Source organism: Piliocolobus tephrosceles, chromosome 8 (genome assembly GCF_002776525.5).
Source record: "Piliocolobus tephrosceles isolate RC106 chromosome 8, ASM277652v3, whole genome shotgun sequence".
NCBI lineage: Eukaryota > Metazoa > Chordata > Mammalia > Primates > Cercopithecidae > Piliocolobus > Piliocolobus tephrosceles.
Genome location: NC_045441.1, coordinates 118,762,258 through 118,789,027, shown reverse-complemented (window position 1 = coordinate 118,789,027; position 26,770 = coordinate 118,762,258). Strand labels below are relative to the sequence as shown.

Genomic DNA, 26,770 nt, shown 5'->3' with positions numbered 1-26,770 from the left:
CAGCTAGTTTTTTTGTATTTTTAGTAGAGACGGGGTTTCACCGTGTTAGCCAGGATGGTCTCGATCTCCTGACCTTGTGATCCGCCCGTCTTGGCCTCCCAAAGTGCTGGGATTACAGGCTTGAGCCACCGCGCCCGGCCAAAAAAAAGAAAGTATTTAAGTGCCAATATCACAGACCTAGGAATCTCTGCTATTCAATCATTCTCTCCTTCATTCAACAAATATTTACTGAATTCTTATCAGGTACTCCTACATTATTGTAGCATGTGTATTCCAAGAAAATATGTGACTGGCAATTCTAATTTTGTATCTCTAAGTTTAAAAAGTGTATTCTCAGCCTGGATGAAATGGTGAAATCCCACCTCTACTAAAAATACAAAAACCAGCTGCGTGTGGTAGTACATGCCTGTAGCCCAGCTACTTGGGAGGCTGAGGTGGGAGGATGGATTGAGCCCAGGAGGCAGAAGTTGCAGTGACTTGAGATTGCACCACTGTACTCCAGCCTGAAAAACACTGAGACCCTATCTCATTTAAAAAAAAAAAAAAAAAACTTAAAAAAAATGTATTCTTTTAGAAGTGACTTGTGTTCTTTGGGGGTAACTGAGAAAATATAGGGGCATTAAAAATAAACATAAATCACTGTAACCTGAGATAGCCACATTACCAAGTTAACAATTTTATGTATATGCTTCCAGCATTTTCCCTGCTAGCTTCTTATATGGTTGGTTTTGTTTCATTGTTTTTAAACAAAAATGAGCCTATATTGTATATACTGTATTACAAATATTTTTTCACTTAATATAGATTAAAATATTCCATGTTATTAACATTTTTGAATCATTTTTTAAACATCTACAGAGCATTTCCTGTAAGAACATAAAGCAGTTTAGTTTACTAATCCTCTGAAGTCATTTAGGTTATTCCCAATTTTTCACTATTATAAATAGCACTGTTATGATAACCGTAGTATTCAATAAATATCTCTTGAATAAATGAGTAAATAAATGGTTTAATAAGCTGAGTCTTGGCCGGGCGTGGTAGCTCACATCTGTAATCACAGCACTTTCAGAGGCTGAGGCGGGTGGATCACTTGAGGTCAGGAGTTCGAGACCAGCCTGGCCAACTGGGTGAAACCCCGTCTCTACTAAAAAAAATACAAAAAATTAGCTGGCATGGTGGCGAGTGCCTGTAACCCCAGCTACCAGGGAGGCTGAGGCAAAAGAATTGCTTGAACCTGGGAGGCGGAGGTTGCAGTGAGCCGAGGTTGTGCCACTGCACTCCAGCCTAGGCGACAGAATGAGGCTGTCTCAAAAAATAAAATAAGCTAGGTGGGGCACAGTGTCTCAGGCCTATAATCCCAGCACTTTGGGAGGCCGAGGCGGGTGGATCACGAGGTCAGGAGATTGAGACCATCCTGGCTAACATGGTGAAACCCCATCCCTACTAAAAATACAAAAAATTAGCCAGGCGCGGGGCACACGCCTGTAGTCCCAGCTACTCTGGAGGCTGAGGCAGGAGAATTGCTCGAACCTGGGAGGTGGATGTTGCAGTGAGCCGAGATCACGCCACTGCACTCCTGCCTGGGCAACAAAGCGAGACTCCATTTCAAAAAAATAAATAAAAATAAATAAAATAAAATAAGCTGAGTCTTTAAGCACATACCAAATTACTTCCTTAGCTCTTAAAAGACAAACATTTTCAGTAATCATACACTTATGATTCTGCATATGTTCATAGCAGGCAGAGAAAGCAAATGCAGTAAAAACAGCAATCTAAATATAAAGGAAAGCACACAATACTTGGTGGTGAATGGAAAACAGAATAAAAATATTAACCTTTTATAACCTAGACAATATGTAAGTTGAGTACTGGCATCAGAAGGTAGAATATAAAAAGAGAAACGTGAAGGGGGTACTTATAATCCCATTTTCCAAAATGGCAAGTTAAGAGGCCCTACAGGAAGTTGATGGATCAAAAAATTAAAGTTTATCATTTAAAATTATAAAGATGATTAATAAATGACTTTCAAAGTAATATAAATATAAAATAATGACGGGGTAAAAAAGTGAGTTAAATTTTCATTTTTCACATTAAAAAATTCACAGATAACGTCTAAAGTTGAAAAATCAAGGAACAAAAGTCTAAACGTATTATTTAGCCTTATGGAAGTAACCACAAGGGAAGCAAAAAACAGAAATAGTGAAATAGTTTTTAAAGGCTGTCTCTGCATAGTAAGACTGGGATGGCCAAGAAAAAGGAAGAGGCAGGAGGCTTATGGTTTATTCATCATAAGGTCTCCATGGCTCTGTGATTTGTTAGGATGTACAAATAACACCCTGATAAAGATTGGCTGAAAAGTCTGGAACTGTTTACTTTGGTTTCCCAAATGATATAATCTTACCTTGATAACTGGTCAAATGCAGCTGTCCACAGAGCATTCCTTTAACCAGAGGCAAACCTAAAATGCTTAAGACTTTGGAGACTATCTAGTTTGATGTTCTCATTTTCCAAATTGTGACCAAGAAAGACGCAGTGAGTTACCCAAAGTCACATCTCTAATTGGTGGCAAATCCAAAACTTGAACCCCTATCTCCTGCTTCTCAATCAAGTGTTCCAGCTGCTCCATCAGAGACCCACCCTTTGTACCCGAGCACGGTCTCCCGTCATTACTTGCTTGGGCTCCTTAACTGCTAATGCAAGCTATTATGTATTAATAGCTTAATAATTAAGCTATTAATTATTAATCTTCAAGCCAAAATTTGGGTTTTACTGGGGGTACAGCGAATTTGGGTTTTGTCTTTTATTTTATTTTTTTTTGAGACAGTCTCACTCTGTTGCCCAGGCTGGAGTGCAGTGGCGCGACCTTGGCTCACTGCAAACTTCGCCCCTGGGGTTCAAGTGGTTCTCCTGCGCCTCAGCTTCCCAAGTAACTGGGATTACAGGAATGCGTCACCACACCTAGCTGATTTTGTATTTTTAGTAGAGACAGGGTTTCACCATGTTGGCCAGGGTGGTCTCGAACTCCTGACCTCAGGAGATCCACCCACCTTGGCCTCCCAAAGCGCTGGGATTACAGGCATGAGCCACCGCGTCCGGCCAGGGTTTTGTCTTTTAAGAGGCAGGGTCTCACTCAGTCACCCAGGCTGGAGTGCAGTGGTGCAATCGTGGCTCACTGCAGCCTTGACCTCCTGGGACCCTCCTGCCTCAGCCTCCCGAGTAGCTGGGACTACAGACGTGAGCCACCATGCCCAGCTAATTAAAAAAATTTTTTTGTAGGGACCAGGTCTCACTATGTTGCCAGGCTGGTCTTAAACTCCTGGGCTCATGCGATCCTCCTACCTTGGCCTGCTAAAGTACTTGGATTACAGACATGAACCAGAGCATCCAGCCTTGAATTTGTATTATAAAATGATATGTATGTTAAATTGATTTTTCAAACTATACCTGCGGCCACCCATCCTGGTCCCTCTAGTACATCTCTTGTTCCCTCCACCCTCAACCCCACCATCACTGCCTTAGATAACACACAATAGCTACTTTGAGAGCTGGTTCCCACAAACTGAGAGGCCTGACAGCATGATTCTCAGCCACAGGAAAAAATGCAGTTCATAAAGTTGCCAAAGCAGTCTTGTGTAGCTATAGTCTTCTGTGAGCACCAGAGTGTTCAACTGACTTTATGTTCTTCTTCACCTATATTAAACTGTTTAGCTAACTATCCATTCCCATTTTCAGTAGATGGAAAGAGAAAAAAATTACTTTTTTTAAAAAAGGGGGGTGGGAGGGTGCAGTGGCTCACGCCCGTAAATCCAGCACTTTGGGAGGCTGAGGCAGGTGGATCACCTAGGCCAGGAGTTCGAGACCAGCATGGCCAGCAGGGTGAAACCCCGTCTCTACTGAAAAAACAAAAATTAGCCAGGTGTGGTGGCACACACCTGTAATCCCAGCTACTCGGGAGGCTGAGGCAGAAGAATGGCTTGAACCCAGGAGGTGGAGGTTGCAGTGAGCTCTGAGATCATGTCACTGCACTGCAGCCTGAGCAACAGAGCAAGACTCCATCTTAAAAAAAAAAAAGTGGGCCGGGCGCGGTGGCTCAAGCCTGTAATCCCAGCACTTTGGGAGGCCGAGACGGGCGGATCACGAGGTCAGGAGATCGAGACCATCCTGGCTAACACGGTGAAACCCCGTCTCTACTAAAAATACAAAAAAAAACTAGCCGGGCGAGGTGGCGGGCGCCTGCAGTCCCAGCTACTCGGGAGGCTGAGGCAGGAGAATGGCGTAAACCCGGGAGGCGGAGCTTGCAGTGAGCTGAGATCCGGCCACAGCACTCCAGCCACAACACTCCAGCCCGGGCGACAAAGCAAGACTCCGTCTCAAAAAAAAAAAAAAAAAAAAAAAAAAAAAGTGGGGGGTTGGGGGACAAGGGGCTGACTTTTTAAGGAAAATGGAGAATTGGGCATACCATTTTTATGTTTGTATTAAATCAATTTATAAAACTTATTTTAAATTGAATTTTAAAAGGTATGAAAATCTGTACAGATTATTATTTATATAAATTTAGGAAGAAGGAAACAACAAACTGTAAAACTGGAACCACGCCAATTATTGGAAATTAAGTGTATACAGAGGAGTCAAGATCAGGTCGGGTGTGGTGGCTTACGCATGTAATCCCAGCACTTTGGGAGGCCAAGGTGGGCAGATCACAAGGTCAGGAGTTCGAGAAGAGTCAAGATCAAATAACCAAAATCCCCATAAATTGTCAGGAGTTTGAGAGCAGCCTGGCCAAAATGGTGAAACTCCATCTCTACTAAAAACACAATAATTAGCCAGGTGTGGTGGTGCCCGCCTATAATCCCAGCTACTTGGGAGGCTGAGGAGGGAGGATCACTGAAGCCCTGGAGGTCCAGGTTGCAGTGAGCAGAGACTGTGTCACTGCACTGCAGCCTGGGGGACACAGTGAGACCCTGTCTCAAAAAAAAAAAAATCCCCTATTTACTTTGTGAGTTAATTCATTGAGATAAACTGTATCTTGAATAACTTACAAAAGTAAATTTAGGATGCCATATAATCAAAATCACAGGCACAGTAGTAAGAAGGAAAAAAAAATCACATTAGAATCCTACAGAAGGATGTTAAAGTAAAAAAGCATATTATATTTCAAGACTAAAACAAACAAAATTTATCAAGTAATTGAACATAAAACTAAAATGCCTTTACCTAAAACTAGGCATAACATCTCCATTTGTTTAAGTCTATAAAAGATATCACTAAATTCACAGGAGGGGAGAAATGCTACCTAAGTTCCTAAAGAAATCAAAACTACCTAAATAACATTTACACTACATTTCCTGTTCAAAAAAACCCATCACCAAAATTTTTCCATGACTACTACCAATGTTGCCATTTAGAACAAGTATAAGCTAGAGAAGAATTATCCTATGAGAATAAAAAATACTTTTCTCAATACCACTTTCTCAATGTAATCTTTGATAAAATTCTCAAAAACAGAAGGGGAAAAGAGGCTATCAAATGTAATTTACCATACCCACATTTATCAGCAGCTACTTGGTCCTGGCCACAATGGATGTCCTGCAGCTGGCTGTCAAACCACCAAAAGCTGCTCATCATCCACCTTCCTAGTCTCTTAGAACTAAGCTCACTTGGGTCAAAACAAGTCAACCGCCTTTCTCACCAGCAGTAATATGCTGGAATAAAGTGTCAAGTATAATTCTGGCTGCCAAGATTTTGTTCTGAAGAACAGACTTGTAACTATGAAAGGGGACATTAAATTAGAGCTATTGTCTGAAAGAAAAGGGCAATCTGTATCTGTAGCTTGACTGGGATAACACAGGTCTTGATCTGTAGTCAAACCAGAGGAAAAGGAAGCAACCAGAAAAATATAACACATATCACAACCCCCAAAAAGAGTGAACTATTGAAAAAAAAAAAAAAAACGTGTGCCAGTAGCAATGTACAAATAAAACTAGGGTCATACTTTGGAATAGATTCCATGTGCTATGCAACAAGGAATACTAACCCCTGGTACAGAGAAATATCACAGAAACCTTAAAGCAGAGGTGTCCAATCTTTTGGCTCCCCTGGGCCACACTGGAAGAATTGTCTTGGGCCACACATAAAATACACTAACACTAATGATAGCTGATGAGCTTAAAAAAAAAACAAAAAAGAAACTCACAAAAAAATCTCATAATGTTTTACGAAAGTTTATGAATTTGTGTTGGGCCACATTCAAAGTCATCCTGGGCCGCATGCAGCTTGTGGGCTGCGGGTTGGACAAGCTTGTCTTAAAGGATGAAATAGATTTATGTGTATTGACACACAAAAAAATCCATAAAACAATGGAAATTGAAAACAACAGGTTATAAAATCTGCTAGAATGAGTGTGGTCTCATTTTTTTAAGTGTAAATAAATATGGTTGTGGCCAAACAAAATAATTTCGAAAGATATACTAAAACCATTAAGAATACTTTTTATCTATGCAAAATAGAATTACGGATTATAAAAACTTTATTTCTGCTTTATAGATTTATTTCTCCCTTCAAAGTAATAAGAATGTGATTACTTTTATAACCATTGTTATGTCCAGGTTTGAGAAAGAAAAGACAAACAGCATAAGCTCTTCTTCCTTTTACCAAATGAAATACCAGAGGCCTCCAAACTCATGAAATTAAGGACACATATGGACTTTCCAAGCTGCCCAACATCCTCTGGGAGCCATTTTCTTCCTTGCTTGCTTTTTTGCAGGGGTTTCCAATGAATCTTCTTTTTTTTTTTTTTTTTTTTTAAAGCAGAGCTTTTTCTTTAAGCAGAATCCTGTACAGAACCTCAAAATGTAAGATAACCGTAGAATTTCTTCTATTGAAGGCGATGGGAATGCAGACAGCTAAAGCCATTGATTCTCCTCACCACTCAGAACTCTAGAGCACAAGTGGAAACACTGTGATTAATCCAAGTATTTCATTGTGCAGTTGGGAAACTGAGGCCCAAGGATTACTCTCCTGTTGAGCCCTGTCTTATTGACTGGTCTGTGAGTCATTTTACTTACTAGGCATTATAGACACAGTAACTGGGGCCTGCAAGCTTTTCAAATACATACTAAAAATTTAAGAGAAACTGAAAACACACAAATTGGCTCCAATAACTGTCAAAAAGAAAAAGAAACATAATGGTTCTTGAAGTTCAATATGATTCAAATACTCCACAAACCCTGGTAGCTTTACAATGAATACATTTTTCTATTGTCTGACGTTTATGTTTAGCCATACGTATCCATCGAAGTAACATAAACTAGAATCAGCTATTGAGAAAAGACAAGTAGAAGAAAAACAGCAGCAGAGGGATAGTTTTCAAAACTGAAAAGAGACAGAAAAGATACATTGATCAAATTCCCCAAAGACCCCAATGGCTTAATGAGCATAATCTAATAAGATAAATGTTCACAGGCATAAACGTATCATTCTAAACTTTGTTCTAAAAAAGCCCATTGGGCCGGGCGCGGTGGCTCAAGCCTGTGATCCCAGCACTTTGGGAGGCCGAGACGGGTGGATCACGAGGTCAGGAGATCCAGACCATCCTGGCTAACACGGTGAAACCCCGTCTCTACTAAAAATACAAAAAATTAGCCGGGCGAGATGGCCGGCGCCTGTGGTCCCAGCTACTCGGGAGGCTGAGGCAGGAGAATGGCGTGAACCCGGGAGGCGGAGGTTGCAGTGAGCTGAGATCCAGCCACTGCACTCCAGCCTGGGCGACAGAGCAAGACTCCATCTCAAAAAAAAACAAAAACAAAAAAAACAAAAAGCCCATTGAAACGCCAGGTGCAGTGGCTCATGCCTGTCATCCCAGCACTTTGGGAGGCCAAGGCAGGCAAATCACCTGAGGTCAGGAGTTTGAGATCAACCTGGTCAACATGGTGAGACCCCCATCTCTACTAAAAATACAAAAATTAGTCGGGTGTGGTGGCACACACCTGTAATCCCAGCTATTTGAGAGGCTGAAACACAAGAATCACTTGAACCCAGGAGATGGAGGGTGCAGTGAGCCAAGATTACACCACTGTACTCCAGCCTGGGCAACAGAGTGAAACTCTGTTTCAAAAAAAAAAAAAAAGGAAAAAAAACAACCCACTGAAGAAAAACAGGATGATGGAGACTTGTGTCATCATCACAGAGAAAGTATAAGGATTCAGAAACACTGGCTCACAGTAGTCTGGAAAAAAAGTATCACATGACAAGCAACATATGCACAATGTGAACAATGACCACTCCTGTACTTAGCCCTGGGCACTCCACTTTTAAAGGTAAGAGAAAAACCCCATTATATTTCACTGGAACTATGAAAATGCTTAATTAACAAATAGTTAGAAAAATAAGAGGTGTTTAAATCCAAAGAAGGACTTTTGGAATCTCTCTCATAAAATATTAAAACACCATTATGAGGAAGAGCAATTAGACTTAGTCTGTGACCCTAATTTAAAAAAAAAAAAAAAAAGAGGTAAGATTTTATGGTAAAATTCTAGTCAACAGATCATTTTTCTAACAGGGGTGTATAGACAAGAGTGTCTAGAAGCAGTGACTTCTGCCATCACTAGATGTCCTCTTGCAAAACCTAGACAACCACTTGGGGGCACTGGAGACGTGGGCCTTGCATGCATCCTGACTCAAACTAGCAGGCAGAAAGAAAGGTAACAAAAAAAATATTCCACCCTGGGAGTGTCTGAACCCTGGGGTCCAAAAGTGTTTATTAGGAAGAATTTCTCAGGTCATTTGGATACAGACCCCAGATAAGACTGGATACAGTCCTTGCCCTTCTCCTGGGAGAACAGAATCTACTGATATTCTGCTGTAGCTGGGGGTATGTACAAATGTACATACAAACAGAAATAAACAAATAGTATGAAGCTAGCCTTAAGCAAAGGCTCGGTCCTTTTTAAAGAACTGTAACACTCCCAAAGGTGGTGTGCTTAAAAAACAAACAAACAAGCAAACAAAAACTCTAACAGTAGAAGCTGAAGAGCTCTCCCAGCGAAAGGTAGGAAAAAACCAAAACTGTTCTGCTATCATAGTCTTAAAACATTTTATACAGCTGCCCTATAATTAACAAATTACAAAGGAAAGCAGGTTTTATTAACGTATTGTTTCCCTTTTCCCATCTCTGAAGATTATATTCTATACAGTCAAATTAATGCTTCAACAATACCTTACTTAATGCTACAATCTCAACCATCCCCAACAGCCCTAGAGACCTAGAGATCCTGAGAAAGGACTTGGACTTGTTTTACTTTGCCTTTTAAATTTGTACACTATTCCAACAAATGTAGTCCTCTGATTTCTGAGGACAAAGCAGAAGTGGTAAAGCAAGATAAAGAGAGTAAAAACATAAGCAAAAAGAAAGACAGATAAAGAAAAGAGAAAGCAAACAAGAACAAGCAAAGTACAACCATCAGGTATTATTTATGTAGGGACAATCAGCGCCACAGACCTCAATTGCTTGTAATCCTATCACAGGGCAGGCATTCCATTAATATATCTGAGTAAGGTGTTTTTGAAAAACACATTAGCAACCTAAAAATATATACATCAGCCACTCTGGAAACCTGTTTGGCAATTTCTTATAAAACTAAACATACTCTTACCATAGGATCCAACAATTGCACTCCTTGATATTTACTCAAATATGCTGAAGCTTAGGTCCACACAAAAACCAGCACACAAATAAATATTCACAGCAGCTTTATTCACAATCGCTAAAACTTGAACACAACCAAGATGTCACTCAGTATGTGAATGATAAGCTTGTGGTACATTCATACAGTGAAATATTATTCAGCATTAAAAAGAAATGAGTTATCAAGCCATGAAAAGTTATCAAGCCATTAAATACATATTGCTTAGTGACAGAAGCCAATCTGAAAAGGCTACATTTGTATGACTCCAACCATAAGACATTTTTGGAAAAGGCAAAACTATGGAGACAGTTAAAAAAAAGTTGTCAGAGGTTAAAGAAAGGAGGGAAGACGGGAGCACCAGGAGACTTTTGGAGCAGTGAAACCATTTTGTATGATTATATATTAGTCAAACTGCACAGACTGCACAAACACACAGAATGAGTTTGAACGTAAACTGTGGACTTCTGCTAATATTGGTTCATCAACTATAACAGATCTACCACATAACAGCAAGATGTTAATAAAGGAAATGGGCAGGAGAGGATATGGTAACTCTCCATACTCTCTACTCCATTTTTCTATAAAGCTAAAAGTGCTCAAAAAAAAAAAAAAAAAAAAAAAAAAAGGTAAAAAGGTATATATATTTTTAAATACACATGTAAAAAAAAAATATTCCCTTAAAAAAATCACAGTCAAAGTGGGGTACAGGGATTTCCAGGCATGGTCAGGAGCTCCTCCAATCTAAATCACCACAGCCTGCCGTTATATAATTCTGAATACTTTCACAGATTTATAGTTTATATATTATAAATTTGTTACATATAGTTTATATATATTTATTCTTAAAGTACAGTTGTAAGTATATACACACACACATTACTTATAGTTAATAAATATGGTTATCTAGTGCTGAATACATCTGAACGTAAAGGGTGAGTAGTGGTGGAAAAAGACTGAGAAGTCAGGAGAGTGGGTCAGCTGCATCCAATGAAGATTCCATGTTGCTGGCGGAGGTCTCCCCCTACTGCCACTGGTTGAGAGAAATGCCTCAGACTGCTGCTTCTTCACTTTAAACAATAGTTTGGTGGAGCTCTTGTTTGCCAACAGTAGCCTATGGTGGCACTTGTCTTAAATTGTGTATCATGCTTTTCCTGCTCCCTCCCTGCAGTGGCATAGCATGTTAATAAAGATCTAACTAAAAAGTGCACAAGAGTTCAAAGGCACCTAGAACAAAAGGAGTCACAAAACAGTTCAGTAATCAGTGCTTTCCACAGTGACATTGAGTTGCCAAGAAAAGATAAAATTACAAGCACACCACAGTATTCTGGCTTAATGAGCACAGAAATACTTGTAGGCTTCTTTTTATTTTTCTTTTTTCCCATAAAAAATGGTTAAAACCAAAACAGTACTTAACATTTAAAGAGATAAGCATCACCTATCTGGAAAAGCTGTTTACTAGAAAAATCTCATATAAATTTAAAAGCATGTTCAGTAATACAGCCTCTTTCCAGATGCCACTTCTACAGTGTCTGCATACTAAGAAACAGACTATCAATATCTGGTATAGGTAGTAAATTTACCAAGTATGTCTGATATATAATGCTCATTCATTTTCTTTCCCCGTTTTCAACTAAGAATCACTTAAAATGGGATTACAGGGTTTATGTAGCTTTTTTGCAATCTTATGTAATCCTTAAAACTGCGTTCCTTTTATATTAAAGGGTACCAAAAAATACATACATAAGTGGGAAGAGAAGCAGCAAAGAAAAAAACAAAATATTGACTGTAGTATCTCTGGATAGGTGGGCTACAAATGTTTTATCATCTTCATACTTCCTTTTATTTTTAAAATTCCCTATAAAAAACATTACTTTCACACTCCATTATATCAAATATCTACAGCATCTAAAATAAGTAAACTATAACTACATGTACCAATAAAGTTTAACCTCTTATACAAAACTTAAAAACATATAAAACAATATTATACTTTTTAGTTTTCCCTGGAACCCAAACATTGTTATTTTTTTTTCCAGTGGATACATATACATACAGAAAAAGTTTATAAAAATGCAGGGAGAGAATAAATATCAAATTGAGAATAATGGTCACAGCTGGGAAGAGAGGGGACTAGGATGGGGAAGGGGTGCCCAATAAGCTTCAACAGTAACTTTTTATTACTTTAGATAGTAGGTATACAGAATTTATTATATTGTCCTATGTCTTTTATGTCTAAAGTATTTCAAAAATTGTTTAAAGTGGCAACTACTGGAGTCATACCAAAAATAGTAGGACTTAACCCTAATCTCTTCAAACTACTTAAATAGTTTTATAGTACTGAGTAAATCAGAGATAAAAGTATCTATTACAATAAGAAAATTATTTTAAGAGACAGGGTCTCGCTCTGTCACCCAGGCTGGAGTGCAGTGGCACGAACACACCTCACTGTAGCCTCAAACTCCTGGGCTCAAGCAATTCTTCAGCCTCAACCTCACAAGTAGCTGGGACTGTGTGCACATCACCCATGCTCAGCTAGTTTTTAAAATTTTTTTAGCGATGCAGTCTTGCTATGTTGCCCAGGCTGGTCTCAAACTACTGGCCTCAAGCAGTCCTCTTGCCTTAGCCTCCCAAGTAGCTGGGATTACAGACGCAAGCCACTGAGGCTGGCATATAATGAGAAAAGTTTTTGAGAAATTTAAAGCAGTTCTGAAGGTCAGCAGTCATGTATATTTATAAGCAAACAGCAATCTGAAATCTGTATTCCAAAAAATATCTATAGCAAACATTCCAATCTATGCCTTACACACAGAACTGAAATTTAGATCTGTCCAGTAAACTTAAATACATACATTATTGTGGATATGTCTTTTTTTTTACACACTTCTAACTCTGAAAGATTTTTTACTTTGGTCAGTTTTAAACAGTCTTTTAAGAATATTATAAAAATAGGATGAATTTCTGACTGGTATTTCCCAGGTTGGTGATATGATTTCTAACCATTCCTGGTTATCAGATGGTTTCAGTTTATCATCTTAAGATATGCTATGGTAAAACCAGGCTGAGGAAGTCCAAGGAAACACTGAATAGGCTTCTCCCTGAAAAAACAAGTTCCCGGTCAGCCTCCATGGCTCACACCTATAATCCCAACACTTGAGGAGGTCAAGATGGGAGAATTGCTTGAGCTAGGAGTTTAAGACCAGCCTGGGCAACATAGTGAGACCTTCTCTCTAGAAAAAATTTAAAAAATTAGTCGGGCATGGTGGCGCATGCCTGTAGTCTCAGCTACTTGGGAGGCTGAGGCGAGAGGATGGCTTGAGCCCAGGCATTCAAGACCAGCCCGGGCGGCACAGGGAGACCCCATCTCTACAAAAAAATTAAAAAGAAGACAGGCATGGGTGGTGCACGCTTGTGATCCCAGCTATTCGGGAGGCTCAGGTGGAAGGACTACTCGAGCCAGGGAGGTCCCAGCTATTCAGGAGGCTCAGGTGGAAGGACTACTCGAGCCAGGGAGGTCAAGGCTACCGTGAGCAGTGATCACATCAGGGCAACAAAACAAGACCCTGTCTCAAAAAAAAAAAAAAAAAAAAATTTAAATCAAGTTCCTTAGGAAGATTCAGAAATATTCAAGGATGTTAAGATGTCCCTGGGTCTCTTGCTATAGTCTCACTCAACTTTGTGAAAAGCAAGTAAGCAAACTGATATAAGAAAGCTCATGAAAATGTCCCACAGAAAGGCAGAAACTTTGGCTAAAGTATTTTAAGTATCAACTTCAAAGTTATAACATTTTCATAATATAAAAAATTTTGCTCAAAACAACACGAGTGTTTCATTTATTGGTCCTCAGCATTTGATACTGATTTAAAATCAATTTAGGACAAAAAGGAGGTCAAAGTTCTAAATGTCTACAAAATAATTTTTTTAGGTTAACATAAAACTGGTTTAAATATTCCAAGTATTTGAACTGATCAATCTTTTTATTAATCTACTTTCTTTAAATGAATAAATACAAAATACTCTGTTTTAAAGCAATGCCCTCACCCAATTTTACATTTTAACTTCTGTGAGGACAAAATAATCTGACAATTTACCCAGTGTAGTCAGACTCTTTCTTATTCAGGAAACCGCCTCTTCAAATCCAAAGAATATCAGGATTTATAGAAAACAAAGGTTTCCTCGGACTACGTCTTACAACAAAACAAGAAAGAAGCCCAACATATTACTTAGAAAGCAGAAGAGGAACAACAAAATGTATTTCTTAACTCACTATGGAAAATCAAAATGATTTGTTTTAACATTCACCTTCTATAATCCCTTTTGAAAAGACATTACTAGATCAAGCACAAGCAGAGACCTATTGAAATTTAAATTGGATGTTTGCTTTTCAGATCAGATCCATCCTAGTTGAGGATTCTTTAAGAGACCATTACAAATTTAAAGACACAAAAAGTAGAGGACTCATTAATAGGAGCCAGGCGAGGCTCAGACTGTTAGCTCTGTAAGTACTGTCACCTTATATTTTGTTCTTTTATTTCATCATTTGCATTTACCAAATGTATATCATCCACATTCCATTTGTTCACTCTATTCTCACAAACGTCTACGGAAAAGCTGCCTGGATGGACGGGAGACTGCCTACATTAATTTTACTCACCAAGTTTTGTCCTGTTTAAATGTCAGCGTACCACATTCATTAAACAAATATCCTTTGAGCACCTTTTCTGTGTAAAGTTCTGGACCAGGAACTGAAAGGGGATATTAGGATGATTAGTTCGACCCTCAAATAGCTTAACAGCAGTTCTCAAAGTAAGCCACGGAACCCTAGGGGTCCTTGAGACTCTTAAGTGATCAATGAGGTCAAAATTATTTTCATAATAACTAAGATGCTATTTGCCCTTTTTCAATGCCTTTATATTTACACTTATGATGCAAAAGCAATGGTGGGGTAAAACTACTGACACTTAGCACAATTTAAGATAACAGCACAAAACTATACTAGTAGCCAATATATCTTTCACCTTCATATGCTCACAGTAAAAAGGAGAAAAAAAGTCCATTTTATTCAAGAATGTGCTTGATGAGAGTAAATATTATTAATTTTATTAACTCTTCTCCCCAGAGTTAGGTCTTTTTACCATTCTGCATAACAAATGGAAAGTATGCATAAAGCACTTCTGTCACATTCAGAAATGTAATGGCTGTCCCAAAAAGCATGTGTGCAGGCCGGGTGCAATGGCTCACACCTGTTATCCCTGCACTTTGGGAGACCAAGGCGGGCGGATCACCTGAGGTCAGGAGTTTGAGACCAGCCTGGCCAACATGGCGAAACTCCATCTCACTAAAAGTACAAAATTCAGCTAGGTATGGTGGTGGCGGGCGCCTGTAATCCCAGCTACTCAGGAGGCTGAGGGAGAGAATCGCTTGAACCCGGGAGGCGGAGATTGCAGTGAGCTGAGATGGCGCCACTGTACTCCGGTCTGGGTGACAAGAGCAAGATTCCATCTCAGGAAAAAAAAAAAAAAACCCATGTGTGCCATGTTTTATGTTGCAAGCTGAATTAGCTGCTTTTTTTCCACAAGGAATACCATGTTTACTTTAAAGAGTGGCTGACAGACAAACTATATTGTTCTTCAGACCTCGGTATTTGACAGACATTTTCTCAAAAATTAGTGGGTCTGTCACTTCAAGGGAAACAACTGACAATATTTATTGCCAATGATGAAATTTGATATTTGAAGTGATAATTAGAATTTTGGAAAACTTGTATCTGCGACAGTGAGCCTGATAGTTTTCCATTACTTAAAAGCCTTTTCTAATGAGATTGATGGTGGTGTTAAAGAATGTGATTTTTGTGTCAATATTTGAAAGATCTCCATAAACTTGATGAATTAATATTTTCCAAATTACCAATACATGATATTATGAAATCACGCATCAGTTAAAAGATCCATTCATAGAGCATGATAAACCAATAGGTTTTAATGTAAGAGTACAGTTATTTCAGATTTCATATTGCAACTCATTTTTAAGAAACTACCACTGCTGAGTTTTAATACATCAAAGAATATCCACAATTATCTGAAAAGGCTCTTAAAATATTCTTCCAACCACATATTTGGTATGAGACCAGATCTTCTTTTTATACTTTAACCAAAGCAACATACTACAGCAGAGTGCAAAAGCAGATGAGACTTCAGCTGTCTTCTCTTAAGCCAGACATTGATTTGCAAAAACTGTAAAATATCATGTTTCTCACTAAACTGTTCTTTGTATTGAAAGTTATTTTTCATAAAATAGTAACATAATTAAAATACTAACTTTTTAACATGTACAGGGTTATTTTTAAATTAAGAAACATTTTTAAATTTTCTCAGTTTTAATTTCTAATACAGTATCAAAAGTTGTAACACACATAAATAAAAGCTATTGTATTTGGAGTCCTCAACAATTTTTATGAGAGTAAAAAGGTCGTGAGAGCAAAGATTAAGAACCACTGAGGCGGGCGGATCACGAGGTCAGGAGATTGAGACCATCCTGGCTAACAAGGTGAAACCCTGTCTCTACTAAAAACTAAAAAAACAAAAAAATTAGCCGGGTGTGGTGGCAAGCGCTTGTAGTCCCAGCTACTTGGGAAGCTGAGTTAGGAGATTGGTGTGAACCTGGGAGGCAGAGCTTGCAGTGAGCCAAGATCGCACCACTGCACTCCTGCCTGGGTAACAGAGCAAGACTCCGTCTCAAAAAAAAAAAAGAACCACTGGCTTATAGTATAGTAAGAGAGAAAAAAACACAAATAATCATCCAAGGCAGAATGCGATGATTGCCAGAGTCCTTCTATTCCTGGGCATTCTAGCTCTTCCTAAACTAGACCTATGCTACTTACCAGGCTCTTGAAATAATTTATTTAGCTCTGCTATCAATGTAATCAAAATGAGTCATTCAGCAACCATGAGAAAGGTACAAGCAATACCAAGATAATGTGTTAAACTAATTTCAACTGATGGGTTTTTCTTTACTTGCTTTCTCAAAAAGTGACCTGAATTAAAATTAGTTTTATTTCCCTGGTAGAAACTGAGTCAGCCTATAAGGACAATTCTTTCACAAAAGACTACGACAGGCACCTGTAGTCCCAGCTACTGTGGAAAACTAAGGTGGGAGGACTGCTTGAGCAGGGGAGGCTGAGGCTGCAGTGAGCTGAGACTGTGCTACTGCACTCCAGCCTGGGCAACAGATCCTGTCTCAAAATAATTAATTAATTAATTGATTAATGCACTTTCTGGAGAACCATATGTATATATGCTATCATTTGTGTTTTAAAATGGGAAGGACACAAACACACAATTTCTGCTTAGCCTACCTGGAAGAATATGCAAGAAACTGGTAGTAGAGATGGTTTCCAGAAAGGGAAACTGGGAAACCCATTTTTCACTGTATTCCTTTTAACTATGTGCATGTAATTACTTATTAGAAACCACACTAACCTAGTTAGTTCTGAATATTTTTAAAATACCATTTCACCTACTTCTCTAGTCTTTTATATCAACTGCAAATTCCAAAAATACTAGTAGATATGAAAATCATTAGATGTACATTGGTCACTTTAGCAATGGATACACATCTCACACTTGACAGAAGCATCAAAAGCAAGCTGTCCACCAACCTGACGGTGATCAGCCATTGATTACCTGAAGGAGTACCTGATCTCCTGATTACAGGAGATTCAAGATGCACCCATCTGCCCAACAGAATTGGTGTAGTTGCTACTTCTTTCCCTTTTTGTATTCATCACAGCATTTAAGAAATCTAATAGCACCAAAGTAGGTAAGTTTAAATGCTCCTTTAAGTTACCCAGCAACATTAAATTCAGCATTCATTCAGCTCCTCCTATAAACTAGGCAGTATGACTAAATCTAACACTTGTAACACAGAATGTAATATGTTACAGGGTGCCCTTGCATCTAAACACTTAACTATCCAACATAAGTTCAATCACCAATGACAAAGATTTGGAGGTTTTAACCAACTCTAAGTTTAATGAGCCAATTGTATGATGTGGCTACAGATAAGCCTAATTCCAAGTTAGACTGCCTCACAGTTGGCTAAATGGTGTCCAGAACGCAAAAAAATCGGAGCCACTGTAGTCTGTATTTATCAGACCAGCCCTACAACTTGTGCTGGGTTCTAGGCCACACAGGATACTCACGGACTCCGACAGTAGTGCAACAGGGTCACAGTAGTTTGGTATGTCGAAGGCAACATTGAGTGAGTTAGCTACCATGTGCCAAGTATTTACTATGAATTTTTCTTATATCTTCACAAATCAATAATAAAGGCATTATTGTCCCTGTCTTAAAATTAAGGCAATTCAGCCAGGGATGGTGGCTCATGCCTGTAATCCCAGCACTGTGGGAGGCCAAGGTGGGAGGATCACTTGAGGCCAGGTGTTTGAGACCAGCCTGGCCAACACAGGAAGACCCTAAAACAAAACAAAATTAAAATTTTGTCTCTAAAACAAAAAATTAAAACATGGGGCCGGGCGCAGTGGCTCATGCCGGTAATCCCAGCACTTTGGGGGGCCGAGGCAGGTGGATCACGAGGTCAGGAGATCAAGACTATCCTGGCTAACACGGTGAAACCCCGTCTCTACTAAAAATACAAAAAAATTAGCCGGGCGTGGTGGTGGGCGCCTATAGTCCAAGTTACTCGGCAGGCTGAGGCTGGAGAATGGCGTGAACCCAGGAGGCGGAGCTTGCAGTGAGCCGAGATCGCGCCACTGCACTCCAGCCTGGACAACAGAGCGAGACTCCATCTCAAATAAATAAATAAATAAATAAATAAATAAATAAAACATTAGCTGGGCATGGTGGCGCATGCCTGTAGTCCCAGCTACTCAGGAGGCTAAGACAGAAAGATTGCCCGAGTCCAGGAGTTTAAGGCAACAGTGAGCCAGGACTGAGCCACTGCACTCCAGTTGGGGAAACAGAGCGAGACTCTGTTTCTAAAAAACTAATAAATTTGAAAATAAATAAATAAAATTAAGAAGATACAGACTCAGAAAGGTTAAGTAACATGCTCAAGGTAGCAAACTTAGTAAGTGGCATTAACAGAATTTAAGACCAGAGCTCCTATAGCGGGTTGAATGGTGGCTCCCAAAAAGATATGTTCACATGCTTACCACTGGTACCTGTGAATACTCATTTGAAGAAAGGTCCTCAGAGATGTAACTAAGGATCTTGAGATCATCCTGAATTATCTAGGTGGGTCCTAAATCCAGTGACAAGTGTCCTTTTAAGAGTGAAGCAGATAGAGATTACACGGAGAGGAGACAATGAGACCATGGAGGCAGAAACTGGAGTGACATAGCCACAAGTCAAGGAATGCCACCAAAGGCTGGAAGAGACAAAGAACAGATTCTCCCCCAGAGCCTCCTGAGGGACCACTGCCCTGTGAACACCTTGATTCCAGACTCCTGGCCTCCAGAACTGAGAGAATACATTTCTGTTTCTTGAAACCACTAAATTTGTGGTTTTATGGCAGCCCCAGGAAACGAATGCAGTCCACAAACTCACTCTCCAGCATTCCCTACTACCTTCCCACGGTTGAAGGATCTAGGGATATGTAAACTAAAATAGGGATGACTTGGACAATAAGGAAAATGAAAACTAGACTTGCTTTTGCAAGCCCTAGAGAACAGAGTAAAATCAGTAGGTAAAAATTTTAGGGATACCACTCAGGAGGCTGAGGCAGGAGGATCCCTTCAGCACAGGAGTCTGAGAGCAGCCTGGGCAACTCAGAGACCCTGTCTCCAAAGAAAAATAAAAAGGTTCAGGGAGAAATTTCAGTTGGAAAAACTTTCCAACCATCCAAATATCTTAAAGACTAACCAGACTTTTGGTAGGTGGTTACGTTTCCTATCACTGGATGTGTTCAAGGAGATACTGAAGACTTTTAACTTTGGAGAGCAGAACTGTCTTAGATGATTTAGAATCTCTTCCCACCCTGAGTTCCTAAAATTATAAAATGTTAGATAGTACCACAAAAGCCTAAGTAAAATATTACAAATGAGTTTTGGAGGTTTCTACAATCATTCAAATAAATACTGCTTATTATGTGTCAGGCACTGTGCTTGGTAATGAACACAAACACAGTATCTACTCTCATGAAGCTTACAATCTGGTGGGACAGACATATATCAAGCAATACGCAAACAAATGTAAAATTATATATATGACCACCTATAACGAAGGAAAAATGCAAAAAAGAGGGAGACCAGGTAAAACTTCCCTAAAGAAATGATGTTTGAGCAGAGACCTGATGGATTTAGTCATCCTTTGGTACCTGGGGGTGAATCAAACAGTTGGGCCTCCACATCCACAGGTTCTGTATTCTCGGATAGAAAATACCATACCATGTGGCTACAAAATGGATTTCTTCAGAATGAAAGCAATCACTGTGGTGGATTCTCAAGTGAGAATTAGCTCTTGCTTTCATACCTTTCAGATATAGAAGTTTAAGAGACAAAAAGTTTGTACTTTTTATTCTCAGATTCTCTACCTCCCGCTATGTCTGGAAGATAGTGATTTAAGACTCTTGTCAAGCATACATTCTAAAAGCCCTTCTTTTGGAAAAGATCCTAATCTTTCAAAGTAGAAGGAAAGAGAATACACAAGTCGGACTTTGTCATCATCACCTCTACAGGTTTTACTATTCTTACCAAATGCAGTTTACCCTAGATTTGCTTTCCATTTTGTATAAAAAATAAAAACAAAAACAAATCAGCTACCACAGGGATTAAAAACAGAATTAAATAGGCAGGAAAATTGGGTTACACTACCAGCTCTAAATAGGATTCCACCGTATAAAATCTTTAAGAAAGATACCTTTGAGAACGTTCCAGTTATTCTTTACACAGAATTAGAATCATATATATCACATATTTCACTGAGTATATGAGTTGGATTACACAGCATTTTGAATATTTATATTTTATGTATACAAAATCTTTTGAATTCCCTAGAGATAATGCCAAAAAAAAAAAAAAAAAAAACCAGGTATTTTTAACACTACTGTATTATACTATTGCTGCTACTAATACTTCATGTGCTGACAACTGGAGTAACTCAGAAGGTCCCAGGGTAAAATAAAAGACCAATGCTATCTTGAGACAAGGTTCTTCACTTCAGAAACTATCCTGCAAATACAAATCTTAGCTCAGGAAGCATCATGGCAGAGTGGAGAAAAAGCAAGTTAATATGTGAACGAAATCGAGGTTAACCCAGGATTTAGCTTTCATTCTGCACTAAGTAAGCTTTCATGGGCAAGCCCTTTACACCCTTACTCCAAGTTACCCTTACCTCAGCAAAACCATAAAGAGTATGAAAGTAAGCATTTCCTCAACAAATATGTATTAGGAGAGAAAATTTAAAAGTATTTTACGTTTCATTAAAACAAATGGATCTCTAACTGTCCCATTAAGAATGTTTCAAGGTAAAAGTAAATTGATAGTGTGAATATGTATTGTGCATATCCATGTGTGCTTAGAAAAATATCTAAACCAGCTGGTCGCAGTGGCTCAAGCTGGTAATCCCAACACTTTGGGAGGCCAAGGTGGCAGATCACCTGAGGTGAGGAGTTCAAAACTAGCCTGGCTAACATGGTGAAACCCTGTCTCAACTAAAAATGCAAAAATCAGCTGGGCACGGTGGCAGGCACCTGTAATCCCAGCTATTCAGGAGGCTGAGGTGGGAGAATCACTTGAACCTGGGAGCCGGACGGAGGCTGCAGTGAGTCAAGATTGTGCCAGTGCACTCCAGCTTGGGCAACAAAGCGAGACAACAAAGTTGTCTCAAAAAAAAAAAGAAAAATATCTAAACCATGCATATTAAAATATCTTTGTATTGTAGAATTATTTTTAATTCTCTTCCATTTTTCCACAATGAACACATGACATAGCTTTTTCCATTAACAGAAAAATATATTTATTGTTCAACACGTAACACAGACTTAGAATCAATTTTGGAAGAAATTTTAATTTAGAAGAAAATTTAAATATTATAAAAGGCCCAGTAAAGATAAGTAACTTGCCTATCCAAAATCTGACAGTGAAGTCATTAGGGCCATAATTGTATTATCTGTATTTATGTTTATTTTTTTCTGCTCATAAAAGCTAACGCATGTTCATTAAGGATAACTTGAAAAACAATGGAAAGTACAAGAAAATGAAGATCACCTATAAGCTTATAGACCAAAGATAACCACTAATGGGGGGTGTTTTTCTTCTAAATTTTTCACTACAATGTATTTTGGCCAGGCGTGGTGCCTCATGCCTGTAATCCCAGCACTTTGGGAGGCCGAGGTGGGCAGATCATGAGGTCATGAGTTCAAGACCAGCCTGACCAACATGGTGAAACCCCATCTCTACTAAAAATACAAAAACTAGCCCAGCGTGGTGGCAGGTGCCTGTAATCTCAGCTACTCAGGAGGCCGAGGCAGGAGAATCGCTTGAACCCAAGAGGCGGAGGTTACAGTGACCCAAGATCGTGCCAGTGCATTCTAGCCTCTGCCAGTGCATTCTAGCCTGGGTGACAGGGCAAGACACCATCAAAAAAAAATTATATATATATATATATATATATTTTCTATATATATATATTCTATATATATATATAGAGAGAGAGAGAGAGAGAAACTTAAAATAATAGAGCCAGAAATTAAAGAAGACAACAATTTTAACACTTACTCAACATTACCACATAATTCTGGTAACAGATCAAAATTAGTGCTTCTTTAGACTTAGTACCTACAGCTAGTTCTGGGGTAAGAGACTACTAGTTCTATGATGGTGTTCCATGATGTGTTCTTATTTAGCAAATCTTGGCTAGTTCTTTGATTTGTGGGCTATTTTTACATGGAAGATCTGTTACCAAAATTTTTATTTCACAATTGTTTAATGAAAGAAAGAACCAAAAAAAGTTCCCAAAGGAAAAGACAAAATACTCCATTCTATCTGGGCCCTCTTTGGAGATTTACTGAACATAAAGATCATCCACAAACACAAGCTAATTACAAATTGCATAACACAAGTTTAAGATTACCCAACATATTTATTCATATCATTCTTGTATTTACCAAGACTACTGGTAAAATAAATAAAAGTTGTAGACTCTCTCCCCAGAAAAACCACAAATTAATCCCAAGTGGCAGTAAGTTACTTTGAGGGTGGCAAGCAAAAGTTTAGATATCACTGCCCCAGAAACTACGGCCTAGCTGACAAAACTGCCTCCTAATCTAATTTCAAAGTCCCAAAGATTAGCAGCAGGCAGCAAAAATTACCAATTATCTAAAAATTCAGAAAGAAATATTTTGGAAAGCAAGATCTAGTGAACACACAATGTGCTTAAATTTCTTAATTTTATTCACGACTTTAGAAATGTGAATGCCAGCAATTTCTTAGCATTAAATCATCTTGGATCTCAAAGTATTCCATAATCGCCCTATTTCAGAAAGACACTACGAAAACCATCAACGGCATTTTCATTTCATGGTCAGAAAAAGTAAGGAGAAAATAAATGCCTTGCCCCATATCACTAGATTGAAATATTTGTGCATTTAAAGTTTTTTCCAAAGCATAAGCAACACCTAACTTAAAAACGAATTTTTTTCTGACAAATGAGCCAGCTTGGTAAAAAATTTTTTTCCAACAAGCACAATCTATCAATCTGTTTTCTTTCAAAACATTTTCCCTTTAAAACAATAGTAATTTGGGCCTGGCGTGGTGGCTCACGCCTGTAATATCAGCACTTTGGGAGGCCGAGGCGGGCAGATCACAAGATCAGGAGTTCAAGACCAGCCTGTCCAATATGGTGAAAACCCATCTCTACTAAAAATAAAAAACTAGCTGGGCATGGTGGCAGGCGCCTGTAACCCCAGCTACTTGGGAGGCTGAGGCAGAAGAATCACTTGAACCTGGGAGATGGAGGTTGCAGTGAGCCAAGATCATGCCACTGCACTCCAGTCTGGGTGACAGAGCGAGACTCTATCTCAAATAAATAAATAAATAAATAAATAAATAAATAAATAAATAATTTGATTCCCCTGACAGAGCGAGACTCTATCTCAAATAAATAAATAAATAAATAAATAAATAAATAAATAAATAATTTGATTCCCCTACCCCACAAAGCCTACTGTATCTACAGTGCATGAATAAACATAAACTAAGTGTGAGTCCTAGAGTATAAAAAAAAAAAACAAGGAATCCAGAGACTTGACAAAATGCTGAAATTGGTTAAGCTTTGCTTTGGCATTCCTCCTACCTTCCTTCTGGTGCTCCTATTCCCATTTCTAAGAAGTTTCTCATGTCTTTCCAAAGTTCTTCACCTGAGACACCACCTACTCAAGAGTTCTTTCCCTTGATCGATCTCACTTGTTGAGATAACTGATTTCAGCCAGCTAACACAACCAACACTTGATTTCATCATTTAGTAAAGGTCCTTGACTTTGCTGTGTGTCAACAGCCCCCTTGAAAATCTCATAAATGTTGTGGACCCTCTCCCCAGAAAAATCACACATGCACTCACACATAACTTTTCATACAATTTTAAGGGATTCAGGGTTACACAGCCAAAATATATGAACCCCAGAACCATAACACAACAGGTTAAAAACCCCCTTATTTATATATCAATATCATAAAACCTCAAAACTCTGCAAGAGTTATTTGTATTTTAAGACACTGTCAACTCAAATGAAATTTCCTATTCTCAGAATCTAAGACAATGTAAAAAAGACAAAAAACCCCCAAACAATATGGAGATTTTTAGCCAGCCTTGTCATTGGGGGTCATCTCCCAAAGCATTTAAGCTGCAACTCCCATGAGAGACGTGGAGGAGCAGGACCTACTTCTAAGCATGGGTCTTCTACTAAGTTAGGTTCTGTAGGCCCTACCCTGAATTTAGTAATGTTCTAGAAATCCATTCTGTCTAAACTATCATGGTTCCTAGCAAAACAATACATACATATATATGTATGCCAAGTCCAGTTTTTATCCCAACGAACTTTTTTTTTTTTTTTTAAATAGATATGAGGTCTTGCTATGTTGCTCAGGCTGGTCTTAAAGTGCTGGGTTCAAGAGATCCTCTGGCATTGCCCTCCAAACCAATGAACTCCATGGTATTTCACACAGCTAACTTCCCTGTCAGGATTCACTTAATCCCCCTCTTCAGCTTCTTCAACCCTATAATCTTACCCAGTTTAGCCATTCTTTCTCAACTTACTTCATAGGTTTCTATTCTTCTACTTGACCCTCAGATGTAGATGCTCTCCAAGGTTACCCTTAGTTTTTTTTCTTCACTCCTGATATGGTTAAGCATTCCTAATCCAAAAATTTGAAATCTGAAACGCTCCAAAATCTGAAACTTTCTGAGTGCTGACATGATGTCACAAGTGGAAAATTCCACACCTGATCTCAGGTGACATGCTGCAGTCAGAATGGAATCAAAACTTTGCTTCCTGAACAAAATTATTTGAAATATTGTATAGAACTGCATTCAGGTTGTAAGATGTATATGAAACACAAATGAATTTCAAGTTTAGATCTGGGCCCTATCTCCAGGGTATGTCATTATGTGTATACCAACATTACAAAGTCAAAAAAAACTCCAAAACACTTCTGGTCCTAAGCATTTTGGATAAAGGATACTCAATCTGTACTATTTTCTCTTTTTTTTTTTATAGACAGGGTCTTACTCTGACAACCAGGATGGAGTGCAGTGGCCCTATCATAGCTTGTTACAGCCTCAAACTCCTGGGCTCAAGTCATCCTCCAGCCTCAGCCTCCTGAGTAGCTGGGACCACAGGTGGCTACCACTATACCGGACAAATTTTTTAATTTTTGTAGAGACAGGGTCTCGCTGTGTTGCCCAGTCTGGTTTTGAACTCCTGGCCTCAAGTGATGCTCTGCACTGGCCTCCTAAAGTGTTAGGATTAGAGGTGTGAGGCACTATGCCTGGCTTTCTGCAGTTTCTATATGGCATTATACTGATGAATGCAAATCTCCTTATTGATCCCAATGCCCCTTTGAGCTCCAGTCCAAATATCCACGTACTTACTTGACATTTCTTGATTCCCAGATATCTAAATACATCTCGAATCATACTCTATTACCTTCCTCCTCAAATTCTGTTCTTCCTATACATTCCCTATCTTAAAGGCATCATCATCACCCAATAACCAAACTAAAATCTTTAACTCCCCTTAACTCAATTGTCACCCAAATCTGACAACTGTGAAGTAAAAATGATGCCCAGAATCTATGTCCTTTTACACTACAATTTAATACTCTCACAAGTCTCTAGTCCAATCTTCACATGTCATCTTTTTAAAAACCAGAGTGGATGTCCTACTCAAACCTCTCATGGTCCCTAAATGCCTATAGAATAAAGTTCACACTCATGAGCATGGAATTACAAACTCTTCCCAATACGGCCACAACCTTATCAGTTTCACTTTCCACTATTCTCCAAGTAAAGCAAAATCCACTTGCTAGTTCTCAAATCAGACTACTGATGCCCTTCCTCTCAGCCTCCCTTCTCCATCAGTAATGCAGCTACTCGCCCTACCAAGTCCTACTCAAACTTCCCCTACATGAAAAAGTCTTCCCTAACCTCACTTTTCTCTGTGTATCATTCTCCTCTTCCTAGAAGGAATTTCTCCCTCCTCCTATAATCCCACACCACTCTTTGTTTACTCTATTTTGGTTCTCTAGAAGTTGTGTAACATAGCTGGTTGAGCCCATACTTTTCTGCCCTACACGACAAGGCCCAAGATTTGTTACTCTAGCACCTAGCACATGCCCAGCATGTAGTGTGTCTTTAATCACTGTCAGGTGAATGAGTGGCAAAACTCCAAAGTGAGAATACATTTAAGGAGGTTATTTCTCAATGGAGAGAATGCTTCACTCTCCTTTGTTTTTTTTTTTTTTTTTTTTTTTTTTTTGGCGGGGTTTTTCTCTTTTTCCCCTGCTGGGGTGGAGTGGGCGGGTCTCCGCCCCCCCCCACCCCCCCCCCCCGGGGTCCCCCCCTTCCCCTGCCCCC

The 26,770-nt window shown here is 39.0% G+C and overlaps 1 protein-coding gene across 10 annotated transcripts in view; it reads right to left on the bottom strand.

The window, feature by feature from the left end:
* NRF1 (nuclear respiratory factor 1) overlaps positions 1-26,770 on the bottom strand; it is a 151,402-nt gene that overhangs the window by 118,073 nt on the left and 6,559 nt on the right. For 3 of the 10 annotated variants that reach the window (XM_023223419.1, XM_023223413.1, XM_023223414.1), the window contains exon 2: positions 14,335-14,425. The exons of the other annotated variants lie outside the window; for them this stretch is intronic. The gene's annotated coding sequence lies outside the window, so the exon portion shown is untranslated. The remainder of the gene's footprint in view (positions 1-14,334; positions 14,426-26,770) is intronic. 10 annotated transcript variants of the gene reach the window in all.